This window comes from Oncorhynchus clarkii, chromosome 14 (assembly GCF_045791955.1).
Source record: "Oncorhynchus clarkii lewisi isolate Uvic-CL-2024 chromosome 14, UVic_Ocla_1.0, whole genome shotgun sequence".
NCBI lineage: Eukaryota > Metazoa > Chordata > Actinopteri > Salmoniformes > Salmonidae > Oncorhynchus > Oncorhynchus clarkii.
Genome location: NC_092160.1, coordinates 15,710,038 through 15,728,246, shown reverse-complemented (window position 1 = coordinate 15,728,246; position 18,209 = coordinate 15,710,038). Strand labels below are relative to the sequence as shown.

At 42.4% G+C, this 18,209-nt stretch overlaps 1 pseudogene; it reads right to left on the bottom strand.

The window, feature by feature from the left end:
• Positions 1-10,471: 10,471 nt before the first annotated feature.
• Positions 10,472-12,147, bottom strand: LOC139365837 (uromodulin-like; annotated as a pseudogene).
• Between the last annotated feature and the right edge of the window lie 6,062 nt (positions 12,148-18,209).

Below are 18,209 nucleotides of genomic sequence, written 5' to 3'. Positions count from 1 at the left end.
CCTCAAAGACATCAATACTCCTTAGCCGGCTGACAAGAACGGAATGGTCTACCGTATCAAAAGCTATGGCCAAGTTAATAAAAATAGCAGCACAACATTGCTTACTATCAAGGGCAATGGTGACATCATTGAGGACCTTTTAAGGTTGTAGTGACACATCCATAACCTGAGTGAAAATGAGATTGCATACCAGAGAGAATACTATAGACATTAAGAATGCCAGTCAGTTGATTATTGACAAGATTTTCCCACACTTTTGATAAACATGGAAAAATAGAAATAGGCCTATAACAGTTAGGATCAGCTTGATCTCCCCTTTAAATAAAGGATGAACCGTGGCTGCCTTCCAAGCAATGGGAACCTCCCCAGAGAGGAGAGACAGGTTAAAAGGGTTAGAGATAGGCTTGGCGGCAACCTTAAAGAAGAAAGGGTCTAAACTATCTGACTTTGGGGTCAAGTTTAAGGAGCTCCTTTAGCACCTCGGACTCAGTGACCGCCTGCAGGGAGAAACTTTGTAGTGGGGCAGGGGAAAAAGAGGGAGGAGTATCAGGGCGAGTCGCATTAGAAGGGGTGGGAGATGAGGAAATGTTGAACGGGCAAGGAGGCATGGCTGAGTCCAATAGGAATCCTAAATGAATGAAGTGGTGATTAAAGAGCTCAGCCATGTGCTTCTTGTCAGTAACAACCATATCATCAACTTTAAGGGACATGGGCAGCTGTGAGGAGGAGGGTTTATTCCCCAGGTCTTTAAACCATTTTCCAGAACTTTTTGGAGTTAGACCCACAGAGAGAGAACTGCTCCTTAAAGTAACTAACTTAAGGCCTTCGGGATAGCCTGAGTGCACTTATTTCTCATTTGCCTGAATGAGAGCCAGCCAGCCTGAGTATGCGTGTGCCGAGCCTTCACCAAATGCAATTCTTGAGGTGGAGTAACTCTGCAAAATCATGGTCGAACCAGGATCTGAACCTGTTTTTAATTGTAATTTTCTTCGTGGGGGTGTTGGTTAACACTGAAAATATCAAGAAAAAGGTCCAAGTGTCTTTGACAGAGGGGATCAAGCTGATCCTATACCAATTTACAGAGGCCGGGTCATGAAGGAAGACTTGCTCATTAAAGTTTTTTACCAAGCGTCTATGACAAATCAAGGCAGGTCATTTTACTGAGCAGCCATTACGAACACAGGCTGTAAAACAATGATCACTCATTACAGTATCACAGTATTTTTTATTTTTTTATTTTAATTGAACCTTTAAGTAAACACCAGACTGATACCTACCAGGATTATTTGAGAGGATAACATCGAGGAGAGTAGCCTTTTCTGGGTGTTTGGAGTCATGTCTTGTGGGATTGGTAATAATCTGAGAAAGATTTAGGGAGTCCCATTGCTTTAGGACATGGTCAGGTGGTTTAAGCATGTCCCAGTTTAGGTCACCTAGCAGGACAAATTCAGACTTAGCGTAAGGGGCCAGGAGAGAGCTTAGGGAAGGGTAGGATACAGGCCGGTGCTCATGGAGGACGATAACACCCAGCAACAGTCAACGAGAGCTATTTGAAAGTTTAATGCTTAAAACCAGCAAATCAAATTGTTTGGGGACAAACTTGGTGGAGAGAACCGAGCACTGAAGGTGATCCTTGGTAAAGATTGCCACTCCCCACCTTTGGAAGATCTCTCTTGACGAAAAAGGTTATAACCAGAAAGGTTAATATCAGTATTCAAAACACTCTTCCTTAACCACGTCTCAGTAATGACAAACACTTCTGGATTGGAGCTGTGAACCTACACTTTCAATTGGTCCATTGTAGGTAATACGCTTCTAGTGTTAACGTACAGAAAACCCAGGCTTTCACGAGAGCAGAAATCAGTGAAGCAGATATCAGAGCTAGCAACAGTAGATGGGTCAGGGTGTACATGCACATTTCCAGATATCATCAACAGTAAAACAATAAAGGCATGGTGCAGGACAGATGCAGAGCTCTGCAGTTTTAATTTATGACATTTTAATGTGCGTTAGATCATATTGTACAGCAATTTCATCAGGTAACATGAATACAAAGCCGGTGAGAGGTGGTTAGAATAGGACGGGAGGCCAAAAGTCTGTCTAACCAATAGAGAGTCAGAGTCCCGAGTGTGGGAACCAACATAGTCTGTCCCACGGTTGGGTAAACAAGAAAGTTCATAGTCAACAAAGCATGCAGGAGTCATGAGGCAAATAGTAAAATAGCAAAATGCACAAGAGAAAAAATATAACGACTTGGGGCTAGCCATTGTAAGTTCAGAGTCACTCACCCCAGTAGTGCCTGTTTGCTGGAGGCAAGCAAAAGCTCGGGAGAGAGAGGGAATGTGGTGGGGGTACCAGTACCAGACAGGGCGAGACAAGCCAGGGCAGGCGGTGATCAGATCGTCAGGTAGAATCCAAGCAGCAGTGCAGCAGGCAACGGGAGAAGGTTTCACACCCACTTGGGAGAAGCTTTTATTTCTGGAGGCTAATTTATTGTAGAAAATGCCAGTGGATTGTCTCTAGAGCACCCTCTGTATATCTTGGAAAAAAGAATCCTTGGTAGTAGTAATCTTTCCAGGTAATTCTGTCCAAAATTAGGTTGTAGGTCTGGAGTTTTGATCTGGAGTGAAGGTTATGCTGTGGAGGGTAGTAGTATATGTATATATGTAGTATATGTAGTAGTATATGTATATGTCCCTGCCAAAAAATCCAAGTTTATCTAACTCCAACATGTTGAAAAATGTGAGAGCTCACTTGCAGTTGTCTCTCTCTCTCCCTTCCTTTGTGAATAGTTGTATCTACTTGGCTGTGGAAATAGCCTACACGTCTATCAAGCTGTGCATTTTCGAAAACAAATGTTCAAATATACACTGAACAAAAATATCCCATAAATGTCCCATACGCACAAACACTTTTTTCTCTAAGATGCTGTGCACACATTTGTTTACGTCACTGTTAATGAGCATTTCTCCATTGACAATCCATCCACCTGACAGGTGTGGCATATCAAGAAGCTGGGGACAATAAAAGGCCACCCTAAAATGTGTAGTTTTGTTACACAACAAAATGCCACAGATGTCTCAAGTACTGAGGGAGCATGCAATTGGCATGCTGACTGCAGGAATGTTCACCAGAGCTGTTGCCAGATAATTTAATGGTAATTTCTCTACCATAATCCGCCTTTAACGTTGTTTTAGAGAATTTGGCAGTATGTCCAACCAGCCTCACAACCGCAGACCACGTGTAACCACATCAGCCCAGGACCTGCACATCCGGCTTCTTCACCTGCGGGATGTCTGAGACCAGCCAGCCGGACAGCTGATGAAACTGTGGGTTTGCACAACCGAAGGTGTTCTGCACAAACTGTCAGAAGCCGTATCAGGGAAGCTTGTCTGTGTGCTTGTCGTCCTCACCAGCGTCTTGACCTGACTGCAGTTCAGCGTCATAACCATCTTCAGTTGGCAAATGCTCGCCCTTAATGGACACTGGCACGCTGGAGAAATGTGATCTTCACGGATGAATCCCGGTTTCAACTGTACCGGGCAGATGGCAGACAGAATATATGGCGTTGTGTGGGCAAGCGGTTTGTTGATGTCAACGTTGTGAACATAGTGCCCCATGGTGGCAGTGGGGTTATGGTATGGGCAGGCACTACCGACAATCAACACAATTGCATTTTATTGATGTCAATTGGATTGCACAGAGATACCGTGACGAGATCCTGAGGCCAATTGTCGTGCATGGAAGAACTGGGACATTTTCAGCTTCCAGGAATTTATACAGATCCTTGCGACATGGGGCCGTGCATTATCATGCTGAAACATGAGGTGATGGTGGTGCCTACTCACCAGTAGAGGTCGACCGATTTAAAGGAATGGCAGATTAATTAGGGCCGATATCAAGTTTTCATAACAATCGGAAATCTGTATTTTTGGGCGGCGATTAAAAATATATATATATATATATATATATATATATATATATATATATATATATATATATATTACTTTATTTAAATAGGCAAGTCAGTTAAGAACACATTCTTATTTTCAATGACGGCCTAGGAACGGTGGGTTAACTGCCTCGTTCAGGGGCAGAACGACAGACTTTCACCTTGTCAGCTCGGGGGATCCAATCTTGCAACCTTACAGTTAACTAGTCCAACGCAATAACGACCTGCCTCTCTCTCATTGCACTCCACAAGGAGACTGCCTGTTACGCGAATGCAGTAAGCCAAGGTAAGTTGCTAGCTAGCATTAAACTTATCTTATAAAAAACAATCAATCATAATCACTAGTTAACTACACACTAACTACACATGGTTGATAATATTACTAGATATTATCTAGCGTGTCCTGTGTTGCACATAATGTGACTGAGCATACAAGCATACAAGTATCTAAGTATCTGACTGAGCGGTGGTAGGCAGAAGCAGGCGCGTAAACATTCATTCAAACAGCACTTTCGTGCCTTTTGCCAGCAGCTCTTTGTTGTCCGTCAAGCATTGCGCTGTTTATGACTTCAAACCTATCAACTCCAGAGATGAGGCTGGTGTAACCGAAGTGAAATGGCTAACTAGTTAGCGCGCGCTAATAGCTTTTCAAACGTCACTCACCCTGAGCCTTCTAGTAGTTGTTCCCCTTGCTCTGCAAGGGTAACGCTGCTTCGATGGTGGCTGTTGTCGTTGTGTTGCTGGTTCGAGCCCAGGGAGGAGCGAAGAGAGGGACGGAAGCTATACTGTTACACAACAGTCAAAGGTTAATGAAATACAAACGGTATAGAGGGAAATATTCCTATAATTCCTATAATAACTACAACCTAAAACTTCTTACCTGGGAATATTGAAGAGTCATGTTAAAAGGAACCACCAGCTTTCATATGTTCTCATGTTCTGAGCAAGGAACTGAAACGTTAGCTTTCTTACATAGCACATATTGCACTTTTACTTTCTTCTCCAACACTTTGTTTTTGCATTATTTAAACCAAATTGAACATGTTTCATTATTTACTTGAGGCTAAATTGATTTTATTTATGTATTATATTACGTTAAAATAAGTGTTCATTCAGTATTGCTGTAGTTGTCGTTATTACAAATAAATAAATAAAAATCGGCTGATTAATCGGTATAGGCTTTTTTGGTCTGCCAATAATCGGTATCGGTATCGGCGTTGAAAAATCATAATCGGTCGACCTCTACTCACCAGACATGTCACCCATTGAGCATGTTTGGGATACTCTGGATCGACGTGTACGACAGCATGTTTCAGTTCCCGCCAATAACCAGCAACTTCGCACAATCATTGAAGAGGAGTGGGACAACTTTTCACAGGACACAATCAACAGCCTGATCCACTCTATAAGAAGGTGATGTTTCGCGCTGCACGAGGCAAATGGTGGTCATACCAGATACTGACTGGTTTTCTGATTAATGCCCCTACTTTTTTTTGGGGGGGGGGGGTGGTATCTGTGACCAACAGAGGCATATCTGTATTCACAGTCATGTGAAATCCATAGATTAGGGCCTAATGAGTTCATTTCAATTGATAGATTTCCTTATATGAACTGTAACTCAGTAGAACCAGATACATAAGCAGAAATCTATGGTCTAGCTACCACTGCACTGGGAACCAACAAACTCGAACCACCTATTCTGCATGGGCTGAGGGAAGCTGAGGGTTGGGATTTGGAACTGGAGACAAGTGGGAGTGAAGTTGCTGGGCGGGGCTTAGAATGACGGTCAAAGATAAAAGTAAAAAATAAAATCAACATTTAAAAAAAAAAGTTATACGGACACTAAAAAGGAACATTGTTAGGTTACATCCAATACCTGCTTGCCTGAGGTTGATGACATGCAAGCGCTTTCGCCCCCCACAATGTGACAAAAAAATCCTTCCTCGTTAAAGAAATAGAGAACAGCTCAAACTCCTGGACGGGTTGGAATATCATGTCACACGCAGAGCCTTTGCTCCCTTGTTGTAGGGAGAACCGTTCACATGCAATTAAAGTCTAAATAGATTGCATTGCAAAACAACCGTCCCCATTTAATTCCTGGATAATGACATTGCAGTTAAGTGGACCCATTCCTCTAGAGGTGTAGTGCAGGAAAAACCTCATTAACTTTTTTTGTATTCCGTTAATTTCTTTCACAAGAATCCCGCCCTTATCTGTTGACTGATTAAAAGTGCACTGAGGGAAATTTTGTACAGATAACACACAGAAAATCTCAGCGGGGACACCTCCCGAGATATGCAAATCATTCTATTTTACAGTGATGAAAGAGGCAGAATGAAAGAAAAAAAAACATTGTGGCGTTCCACCAGACCTGGGTTCAAGTACTATTTGAAATCGTTCAAATAGATCTACCGTTTGCTTTAACCTGCCTGGAGTGTCAAGTAAGCGCGTTTTTACAGTTTTTACAGTTTTTATTCAATTGCAGCAGACAAGCTGAATTAAGTTTTTGAAATGAGGTCGGCGTTTCATGTTAGATTATGGCCTGGAAGAAGGTCACACTTTATTTGGATAGTCCGATGTAGAAGGTCAAACTGTCAACACACTATCTGTTGATAAGCAACTGCTTGCTAAGGTTACGGTTAGGGTTGGGTTTAAAATAAGGGTTAGGGTAAGGGTTATAGGCTAGAGTAAAGGTTATGTTTAGGGATAGGATAATGGCTGGGGGGCTAGGTTTTGTAGATAGTTAGTTAAAATGTCACTGATAGTCCATCTGTAGATGCTCTACAGACTATCCAAATCAAGTGTTATCTGGAAGAATGCTGGTGATCAAGTCCCCGACCAAAATGCAAAATGGCTGCCATGAGTACAGGAGACAAATGCTTATCAAAATGGGTCTGCATGTTGTTTTTCTCCTCCCTGTCCTGGTCAATAATTCATCCATGACATGAATGATTTATGCTCCATGTGGTCGGAAAATGTTTGTTTCAGCATGGGTCAGGTATTGTTTTATGGTATTAACTGGGGACAGCGGTGTCGGATTTAATTGGGGAAAGTATGTGGTATCCGTGTAGCTTTGGTTTTTGCTTATTAAGTTAAAGCCCTTATGCATGTGATTCCATTGTTTTCTTACATGCATGTACTAGCATATTGGCTAAACAGTACATGTATAGTCACTGGAGGTTGGTGGCGGTGGTTAGCATGCACACAGTGTCCATATTGCGACAGCTACACGTTGGTGGTGGATGAAGTGAGTAATCTATTTAAGACATGAAGTGCTTTGAGACTCAACAACATGTGCTGCTAGACAAATACATTTCATTGTTTTTTTTGTTTTTTTTCTCTAAAGCAACTTCAGTGGCATAGACATGGATCAACAACACAAAGTACCAGGCACCATCTGTTGCACAATTCAAGTACGGCAACTTTAACTACTGTGAGCAAATCTTTTTAAGCACACCCAATTGATTTAATGTGACGCCAGCTGAAATATATATATGTATCTTCTCTTCTACTTGAAGATGTGGCAGTGTGTTTTGCTTCACAGGGTAACTAATTGCCAAGGGGTTTTGCGGCTATAAATAAATGCTGATATTTTAGTTTTTTTAGTTCCAGGGTGTGGAAGTGAAAGAATCTAATCCTCGTCTTCATTCTCAGAAGAGGTTCTTATCGGGAAGCCCTGGGGGCACCAGTGTTTATCCCACGGAAAAGATGACATCAGACAGAAGCAGAGCGTAGGATTATGGGGGCTTGTAGGACGTGCTCAGCTGCCACTCAAGACAGCCGGGTTCAGAGGGGTGAGTCTTAAGAGGAGTCTGCCAGGTGAAAGCAAACATAATCCAAAAAAGCCCATGCGCAGTGGGCTTACCCATGAGTTAACCATTGCAAGTAAATGCTCTCCTATTGCAAAGCACAAGAAAGCCAACATAGTAGCACCTCCAGAGAACCATGACAACATGAAAGGTTTCACATTTTAATTGGCAAGACTTCAAGTTGGATAATACTTTTTTAAACAGTCCTACTGACCGTGTAATTTGTAAAGTAATGTACACATTCTTGATGCAAAATATTAGTATGTTGTCCCTACCCTCGGTCCTCTTGCACCAAATATACCATGAATCAATCTTTAACAAAAGCGCTGAGGGGTGCAATCGTATCCCGAAAAGTCTGAATTAAAATTCCCCTCATGAAACTGATTTAACTGGCAGGGGCACATGTCAATAAATCTTTGTGTTTAGTTTCTTCTAATTACAAATGAATGGAATCACGCTGGCTGCATTCTGTCACAGCTATAGCAGTAAATAAAGACCGTTAAGGAGAACTCAGGAGATGTTCTTGACTTTCTGCTTCTTGATATCACATGGAGTAATTCTGGACCCAGTGAGGACATCTCCTCACGTCAACTCAAAGTAAGGCTTTTGACAGTCTTTTGAGGACCGATCATCAGGCCTCCCACTAATCCTGGCACTCTGTACATTCTGCAGCACTCAGACACTGAGGGTAATAGAAATGTACGAATCCATTGGTAAACAAGGTCATATTTTTAGTGTGCAGCACTATGGTAGCCTACATTCCATTTTCTCTATCCGTAACTTAGTTGGCTATGAGTGCTTTTCAGTGAAATGCCTCAACAATATTGATAATTTCACATTTCATTTGATTGTCATCTTTCTGAGCACACAAGCTTACCATATGTCAGTACATGCACTAAGAGATGAGGTGAAGGGTGAAAGGTGACACATCCAAGAATAATCTCTGTTAACTAATTGGTCAGCCTCTAGATTTAAGTTCTGGGTCCATACATGTTAACCACTCTGCTCTGTTTCTCCTGGTTAACCACTCTGTTCTGTTTCTCCTAGTTAACCACTCTGTTCTGTTTCTCCTGGTTAACCACTCTGTTCTGTTTCTCCTAGTTAACCACTCTGCTCTGTTTCTCCTAGTTAACCACTCTGCTCTGTTTCTCCTGGTTAACCAGTCTCCCCTTTTCTCCAATACACTGAAATTGATTCCTTGACCCACTTGTTACAGTAAAGCATCCTTTAATAACTATAGCTCTATGTTTATCGGAGTGGGGTGCACCTACTTTGATTATTTTGACAATCAATATTGCTGTGGTAACAGTAGTTCTTGTTAACCCTGGTTGTGTATGAGGTCAAAGTACACAAGTGGGTCTGAACAATCAATTATTTCCAGCGAGGTATCATTACTTAAGGAGGTGCCAATTTTTCAATCAACAACCTACTTTACAATCTCACAGGAATGGAGCTCAAACCTGTATACCGCTGTATGAGTGAACCAGAGATCTGTGTGTTCACACGTGCATGTGTGTGTGTGTGTGCCGTCACTGTTAATCACTTCCTCCACCTTTCAAAAATGTGAGGGCAGCCAAAAGCCCCCTGCCAGGCTTCCTCATAGAGCTACGCCACAGGGCCAGCCAGGTCTCATCAAGGAGCTGCGCCACGGGGCCAGCCGGGCCTCATCAAGGAGCTGCGCCACAGGGCCAGTCAGGTGTCGTACAAGACACAGCGAGGACCCAAATTGATTTCAAAAGCCAGGGGGACTTACACGTTTACCTCGTCAAGCGAGCGGCAGAGCAAAGAGCAAACACAAAATGAAGTGGAAAGTAAAATAAAGCAGAGGAAAGGGTTATGGGGTTGTGTGGGGGTCCCACGATAATGACATTCTCTCCCTCCCAGCTGCACCTTGCCAGTGTTCATATCCCCCTTATCCGAGACGGGCAGAGGCTGTAAAGGGGCCACCGACTGATACAATTCCTGGCACTGCTTTTGCTTCATGCTTCTCTCCTCACAATTATCTTCCCCTGGCAATCATTTCTCCCTCTACTGGCGGATGTAATGGGCTCCTCTCTCTCCCCTTTAGATTGGTCTCCCTGGTGACCCTGGTAGCCCGGCTATGTCGGAAATCATCCCTCCTGTAAGCATTACTTGCATTTTCTGGCTGGTTGATGCTATCTCTTTCTTCAAGATTGCCCCAAAATGGCTGCAGGTATGACTTCAGAGACCTCGCAGTGACTCTAGGTATACTCTAGATTTCCAGATACAACTGGGAATTACAAAAAGGTGAAAGAAAAAACCTCAGGCAACAGTTGTGTCTATGTCAAATGGCTTTGAAAAATGTCTGCAGGCTGGGGAAATAGAGGGGGGTGTATCTATGTGCAAGTGGGGGAGGAGAAAAAATACATAGTGATGTGTTCTTTATCATATAGTTATTTATTGTCATTGTCAAATGGCAGCATACACACTGAGCAACTCAGGTTTGGTTGGCACGAACACAACTGAGTAAATGATCGATCCTCAAAAGCAATGCAAGTCTATGTGTATAAAACATATACAGTACAATGAAATCACACACCGTATTGCAAACATTCATTATCAATAATAGCAGAAAGTAATTTGGTGCCCTTGCATGACCATTGGTTGTGCTGGTGGGAATGGAGATCTGGGGAGGGAGAGGGCCCAGTGGGTTGACAGTGGGGTTGAGGGGTGGGGGAGAAGCTGGAGCTCATTCTAGACTCTGGGCCCAGGTGATTGGCCCGATGGTGAGGGGGTTGATGGAGACAGACTTGGCCACAGAGCGGGACCTCCTCCTGGAACACACTAGAGAGCAGGATGAGCTTCTGTGGTTACACAGGCTGAGGCGGCAGTGCAGGAAGACGTCACGGTAGCCCCCATACAGAAGAGCAGAGAATCGAGCCTGGAGGGATGAGGCGCTTTCCTAGACTGTCACGTGGGTACGATTGCTTGGACAGCTGTCCTGAATTATGTAGTATCGAAGGAGGTTGTCAGTACTGGGGGATTCCGTGGTGAAGCAGTCGTCTAGAACGACCACGAAAAGCTCCCGGTCTGACTCGTCTACGGACACGCCCACATGCAGGGTGGAACCCACAAGCAGAGTGACTGCCTGACCAGCTGGGTAAGGCTCTGTGTAGTTGGAGTTACGATACAGAAACATGGAGGCTCTGGCCTTGGCACCGACTGCGACAACTGCATTGTCAGTTGGTAGATGGGGTCTGATGGGCACATCCAGGCTGCTCTCTATCTCCAGAGGATAGATACAGGAGAAAGGAAAGCTAAGAGGAGAATCATTTTGTGCATCTACTAGATAAACGAATATGCTGTTGGAGTAGACAGTATGAGTGCCATTTGTCTTCACTGTGTTTCCACAGTGTCCCTCCCTGCGCTCCACCTGGTACCTCACCATGTCATTACGATCCTCGTGGGCGGAGCAGCGCCGGTCAGCCAGATGGTAGCGTGGTAGCGTTTATACCAGCAGCCTCCAGATGAGCTCTGCTGAGACCCACCTGTAGGAGGCTCCGCCCACATACCAGCTCTGGAGCTTTCCTCTCACATCTCCAGTTGATCTTATCCTCACTCACACAAGTCTGATCACTTCCACAGGTAGCACATACCATAGTGTTGACGTCTGCACAATAGGCAACGGTGCAATACATTGGACTGATAAACTTGTAGACATAGTAGTTTCTATAGCAGGCTTTGACATGGATTGGGGTTTATTTATATTGGCAGCAGCTATCATAGCTCCCACAGACACCCCGCTGAACCACTCCGTCCGACAGCTGGGGGTGGGGATCTGTGAGCCACATCGGGCTGTTGGTACCACATGTGTGCTTTTGCACACACCTCTCTGGCATCTGAACACTGGTGTCCCCCAGGAACATGGGATACTAGCCCCGAAAGTTGATATCCTTGTCGCAGTTCCCTATACCCCTGTAGTTGGTGGCACGCCAGGCGTCATTCAGTACAGAGTAGTGCTAGCAGGGGTCTGCACAACGAGATGTTCCACCAATACTGATACAGTCCTGTCCCACTGGACACTGTGTCCCCACACATAAACTGGACAGAGTGGGGGTCCACGTTTGGGCTGGTGTGCTGGACTGAGCGGAGGTTATCGTCAGAAGGCACCAGGCAGTTGAAGGACCCAGGGGTGTTCTCACAGACCTGTGGGGCGAAGGGCTGGTCAGGAAGGGAACACTCGTCAACGTCCACACAACCCAGTATAGAAGACCAGCGGTAACCTTGACGACAGCAGGAGCCGCTTTCGCAGATCTTGGGGTCATAGCAGGTGATGCCATTGCCAGCAAAGCCGTCTTGACAGGTGCAGGTGAAAGGTACAGGTGAAAGGTACAGGTGAAAGAGCAGCAGAGCCCCTGATGTCATCACTAAGAACCCCATCATTTAGATCAAAAGAGCCTACACACCATTCACAGGAAGTATGTGCTGGCTTCTTCCTGTGAACTTGAGAATTTATATTTTTCCAGAGACATCATGTGACTATCGGTAAAATACTTTTATGTTGTGATTACGTGCATGGAGTTACTTATTAATCACTATGAAAACTGATAACTCAAGTACAAATGAAAAACTCTTCATCTGAAAAATATGGCTCCGCTTAATCTGCGTCATTCTTGTCCCATGTAAAATACAACTTTGGAGATTCTAAAATTGTTGAACCGATAAGCTTAACTTAATTTACAATTGTACATCTGACACTGACACATTTATTTGATTAGGATTTGATTGGGTTATTTTCCCATAATAGTCCCCCTGCAGAATGAGTCATGCAAAGTAAACTTCCCTAGTGAAAAGTAAACGTCCCTAGTGAAAAGTTAACTTCCTGTCACGGCCGTCCTCCTCTTCATCTGAAGAGGAGAGGCGAAAAGGATCTGAGGACCAATACGCGGCGTGGTAAGTGTCCATGGTCAATCTTTAATAAAGAAAGTAGTGAACACTGAACACTATACAAAACCAGTAAACAAAATAACAACCGTGAAGCTAATCATATGGACTGTGCTGAAACAAGCCATCAACATAGACAATCACCCACAAACAAACAGTGCAACCCAGGCTACCTAAGTATGATTCTCAATCAGAGACAACTAATGACACCTGCCTCTGATTGAGAACCATACTAGGCCGAAAACATAGAAATGCCCCAAAACATAGAAAAACAAACATAGACTGCCCACCCAACTCACGCCCTGACCATACTAAATAAATACAAAACAACGGAAATAAAGGTCAGAACGTGACACTTCCCTAGTGAAAAGTAAACTTCCCTAGTGAAAAGTAAACTTCCCTAGTGAAAAGTTAACTTCCCTAGTGAAAAGTAAACGTCCCTAGTGAAAAGTAAACGTCCCTAGTGAAAAGTAAACGTCCCTAGTGAAAAGTAAACATCCCTAGTGAAAAGTAAACGTCCCTAGTGAAAAGTAAACGTCCCTAGTGAAAAGTAAACGTCCCTAGTGAAAAGTTAACTTCCCTAGTGAAAAGTAAACGTCCCTAGTGAAAAGTAAACATCCCTAGTGAAAAGTTAACTTCCCTAGTGAAAAGTTAACTTCCCTAGTGAAAAGTTAACTTCCCTAGTGAAAAGTAAACGTCCCTAGTGAAAAGTAAACGTCCCTAGTGAAAAGTTAACTTCCCTAGTGAAAAGTTAACTTCCCTAGTGAAAAGTTAACTTCCCTAGTGAAAAGTAAACGTCCCTAGTGAAAAGTTAACTTCCCTAGTGAAAAGTTAACTTCCCTAGTGAAAAGTTAACTTCCCTAGTGAAAAGTTAACTTCCCTATTGCATAATTGTCCCTATTGCAACAGCACACGTAAAAAAAACGGCACAAACAAAAGAACAACATGAATGACCTTAACTTGGAATCGGATTGAGTCGTGATGCTTTGTGGTTTTAAATATCATTTGTTTGGCATATTGGAAGTTGTCTTTCTGTTGCACTATGCGGCTACAAGTTGAAAGCCACAGAATATTAAACGTAACATTTATAATTAACGAATTAAAGAGTCACAATATTCTGAGTGAGAATCCGTATCAAACCCACCAAACAGATCAGTATGTAAATAGACAATGTTCTAATAGCTAGTTTTATTGCTGTTCTGATGTCCTTGGGGAATATATAATGGCCTCCAGAACCTGCAAAAAAAATCCTTGAAATCCATCATGTTAGATGTTGCTTCTTGGATGTTAATCTGACTTGAAGTATCTATTTACGCACAACAAAAGCAGAGCTGGCTATCACTTTGCTTTTTGTATCACATTTCCACAACGCATGTAAAGAAAAAATTATGACCCCATTATCTAGGCCGTGCAAGCATTGGAATAGCTTGATTTGTTTTATTTCTTCATTAAGACCTATGTCCAAAATAGATTTCCAAATGAGGAGTGAGCTACTCATATTAAAAGGGAAACTTCACAGTTTTTTAACTTCATCTCCAGCATCACCCCAACATCAACATATGTGAAAATTGCACATTTCTATGTTTTGTTGAAAAGAAGATAGAGGAAGTTAAGTGTTTCCAATGTCATCATCAACCAATTAGTAGGCAATGGTTGCTCATAATTGGTTCAAATCACACAATGCACACCGATGATGTCATTGGAAACACTTATCTTCCTCTATCTTTTTTTACTACAAAACATAGAAACGCACCATTTTCACACATGTTGATGTTGGGGTGGTGCTTTTTTAAATGTCCCTTTTAAAGCCACTCACAACATTAACATTCTCATTGCAAAGGAGGCCAGACGTTGGGGTTGTGCTTTGTCGGCCTGTAGTATTTATTACCATTGGCTCGGAAGGTTTTATCAGCGTTCATTCAGTGCAGCACTTGCACACATGACAGTTCATTTTCTGCATGATGTCACAAAAGTCGATACCGTCTTGTAAAGACAAATACCAGATAACGCTGGCTAACTGATGCAATTTGGGGGAAGACCCTTAATCATGGGGTCATAGCAGGTGGTGCCTTCATGAACCATAAACCACTTCAAATCTCATACAACAAGACAGGGTGTCTATCTAATTAGCTGGACTGGAGAAATGTTTTGCTGGCTTGCCCTTTATTTGAGTATGTGTTTTGCTATAGTGAAGTCAATTACTTGAGCATATTGTATAATAGTTAAGTGCTACACCTGTACAATGTTGTGCATTGTATGTGATACATGTTGTATTTTTGTTAACTCCTGGATGCACTTTTTTTTCTAAACTGAAATGAACATCCCTTTGAATAGGAGTTGTTATAAAGTAAGCAAGGCAAGGGAGGTAGGTAAACCTGCCACAAAGCAGCCAACAACTGCCCAGTAAGGAACTGAGAAGTGGTACAACACAAAGGAGCCATCCCCTGCCCAGTAAGGAACTGAGAAGTGGTACAACACAAAGCAGCCATCAACTGCCCAGCAGGGAACTGAGAAGTGGTACAACACAAAGCAGCCACCCCCTGCCCAGCAGGGAACTGAGAAGTGGAAGCAATACAAAAGACCACCATTAGTTTGAGAGTATTTGAACTTTTTGTATTGTTTGTTGGTTTGGCAATGCCACTGTCAGCCAGAGAAATATGCTGAGAAAGATTATCACCACAGCAAGCAAGATACTTGGAGTCAAAAAGACAGGCCTGGATGAGATCTTTAAGGTCAGGGGCCTCCGAAAGGCTCACAAAATAATTTTAGACCCAAGCCACACCCAGTACCCGGACTTTGAACTACTCCCCTCTGGGCGCAGGTATAGGGCACCCCTCGGCAGGAAAAACAGAACTGGACAATAATTTGTGCCAGGTGTGATATCTCTCCTAAATAGCTCGGACTAATGTTCCTATCGACCCAGTAAGGTCAGCAGGCTAGTCTCTTTTTATTGGTATGTAACTGTTATGAAAGTTGTATTGTCAAATTGTTTTGTATTTAAACGCCACTTTAAACGTGTACATGACACGGTAACAAAATTTCCCCATGGAAAAAACAACATGCAAAAATCTTCCTAATAAGGTCAATGCTTTAAGCTTGAATATTTTAGTGGGTCACAAAAGTTTTCTTCCCTTGTGTTAAGTGAGCTAAGCACAGATTGAAAGCTTGAGTGAGTCAGGTTTTTTTTTACCTGACTTTGTCTGTTAAGATTCTGAGATAACTGTATGGTGTCCATATTAGGACATCCTTGGTCTCAGACACTGTCGTACATACAACATGTTGGCAGGGAAGATACAAGGTCATAATGATGTGGATTTACCACAATACAGGTCTGATTCAATCAATTTGTTTAACGTATACACGATACACTGTCCACAACATGTTTGGTCATCTTATATTACGGAGATGTAATGACGTATTAAACGATAGGTTCGCTCATTTATCTATATCAGGACTAATTAGGGCTCTGAATTCAATTGTTAACTTGTGAAAATGTATTATGTGCCTAAATTATGTGCCTAAAACATGCATGTTCCTCATTAAGCTCTTACAGAATGTAAAGTAAACAACACCATTAATTACTCTGAAGGCAAGGACATGGCAGTAAAAGTAACATGGTAGTAAACACATACTGTATGCAGATATTAACCGGCAATGATACACGTTCAATTTACAGTGAATCCCCTACACAGGACAATTGAAGTTTTAGCGCTATTTATTTTTTATCGAAGTTAACTTTCCGGACCCCCTGCACTGACTGAATGCCTGATGTAATGTTAATAGCCAGTACCATATTGCCGCTTAGCCTATCACTGGTGATATCAACTATGAACACTGAAAGGTCCTTTCTTCCTCAGAGAGATAAGCATTACAGCATGAGATGAGAATGAATGTCTCCATTCTGGAAGTGTTAAATCACCCAAAAGCGGCTCTTAATGTGGGCAACTCTTGGTGATATGATATACTGTATAACGAAGTCCATTATAAGAATTAAGCTGTAGCTTTCACGTCTCAGCATGGACCTTCAGATAAAGTCGGCCCTCAGAATAGGACAACGAAGGAACACAGAGAGACGTTGTCACACCAGACTAGCATGGCTTTTTACTTTGCAAATGGCTGTTTTATATCTCTATCTGAAAGAGGGAAAGAGAATACTGGGAGGGCAATTTAAATGTGAAACTAGTTTTTTTGGTTCAGAAATTAAGCTGTAATATGTGACGGCTTTGCTTGGTTAAAGATTAATATGACGAAAAGAGGGAACATGTTCTGATCTCTATGGATATTCTGGTCTCTCTGGTCTCCTCGCCCCCACATGTTTTTTTTTAATCTCTTATTTCTTCCAGATGAACATCTCTGTCTGCATAATGACAACAGCGTTGGGGAAAGCTGTCACAAAAATTCTCTCCAGAAGCAATTGTTAAAAAAAAAAAAAAGTTGAATGATGATATACTGTAATTGGCCTGATGCCCCACCGAGACCTCTCCATAACCTAAAGAAGAATACATGCTAAATAATTCTCATGGCATGTTTTTGCATAAACTAGTCCTTAGGCTGCCCTGTGCCTCTTAGATACAGTCCAGACTTCTTCTAAATCATTCTTGTTAAATCAGTTAGCAAACACTTAATCTATACCCCCGGATGCTTTAGTCCATTCACAGAAGAGGCAGGTGGCTATTGCTATTCGGGGGTTTATATGCTTTTGGAAGAGTTCGTTAAAAAAAAATCTGCCTTATCTCTGAAGGGTTCCTATCGTTTGAAATATGCCTTATTGTTGAGAGAAATATCAATTTAGAAGTACATTTTTACAACACACTCCACCACACACTCTCTTTCTTCTCCCTCATTCTCGCCCCCTCCCATATGCGGAGTGTGATCACCATAATCATAAGTGACTAGTTTGATTTTCTGAGGAATAGACTTTTGTTTTCTCTAGATATTCTGGCAACACTGTCCATGCAAATTAATAACTCCCAAAACATTCCACATCGTCATCAAACACACATGCATGCATGTTCACACACACATAAACACACACAATTCTATAAACACTATACAGACAGAAATATCCAGAAGAAGTGCATGAGTAGTTAAAGAGCTATAACCAAATATCCATATTTTTACCAGAAGGCAGTTATTATAATTTGTGCAGTGTTGTCTCTAGGGAAAGAAGCTATGGTTAACTGGTCTGTGTATACAGTAGTATTAGTCCTACTGTGACAGTTACTTCCTTATTACCTCACAATGAACAATGCCCATGTTGGATTGATGTGTACAGTATGAGTATAATGTTCCATTGCACTCATTATTGCTTCACTGTTCTAGCCTGCAATCCTCCCACCATGCAATCTAAGACCGTTATCTGCAGCATGAGGGATGGAGGATAAGTTATTACCATGCTTAGGAACTAAAATGGACAGCTTGCGGCCTCGCAACATGAACAATATTTACAGTTGAAGTCGGAAGTTTACACACACTTTAGCAAAATACATTTAAACTCAGTTTTTCACAATTCCTGACATTTAATCCTAGTAAAAATTCCCTGT